Source organism: Acyrthosiphon pisum, unplaced genomic scaffold (assembly GCF_005508785.2).
Source record: "Acyrthosiphon pisum isolate AL4f unplaced genomic scaffold, pea_aphid_22Mar2018_4r6ur Scaffold_21853;HRSCAF=25080, whole genome shotgun sequence".
Classification (NCBI taxonomy): domain Eukaryota; kingdom Metazoa; phylum Arthropoda; class Insecta; order Hemiptera; family Aphididae; genus Acyrthosiphon; species Acyrthosiphon pisum.
Window position 1 is genome coordinate 28,266 of NW_021771363.1, and position 920 is coordinate 29,185.

The window sequence follows — 920 nt, forward strand, 5'->3', positions numbered from 1 at the left end:
ATATTAATATTTAATAATGTACTGTGTATACTATGTAGAGACGTATAGTGCAGACTGTAGGCTATATAATGATCCTGCCCTGTAGGATCCACGCAATTTTTTTATCTATTTAACAGTGGTAAATATTCTACAGCCCTTATGAACTCTGTTTCTCAATATTTTAATCTCAAATTGTATAATATTTTAATCTTTTTTTACAAATTATTTTATACCATTATTTGAAATGAAATAAAAAAATGGAGTTCTACGTGGGCTGTTGAAAGGTTTCTTCTTTCGGATAAAAAAAATAAAACAGTTGCCAAACTCCAATAATTCTACGATCCACGAGAGTGTTTCATGTGTAATCATTTTTTATATTATAGTGCACCGCAGTGGCGGCTATCCTATACCTCAAGTGTATCGACGGATACACATGATTTTGGGGTGGGTCCGGGTGTGTGGGTAGGTGGTTGACTGCTTGACATATTATAGGTATTATATTATAATATAGTGTAAATAGCAAAGGGTATGTCATAATTATCTTGCTATATCGCTCCAATTAACGCTGGTTGCAGTAGCACTAGTAGCAGTAATGCAGGCATGAGACATGCAACATGCACTGACGCTGGGAGAATAGTCATGGCAATGCGTTCTATTAGAATTTAAATGTTAAAATGATTCTAATATGCTATTAGGTCTAGGTTAGGTTTTTTTATAGCATTCTCCAATAATTTTTAATAATTAAATGAAAAAAACCAAAAAAATTATATTATTCTTAAATTGATAACTTTAATTTTATTCATGCTATAAAAAAAATAAAAACGCTACGTCACAGAAAAATTTGTTTCCTATGTATTGTGGAATTTTTGTAATTCTACTATAAATACCAAGGAGTGGTTTTGTTTCGCGCAAACAGTTTTTTGCCATGTTGTACGCTTGTA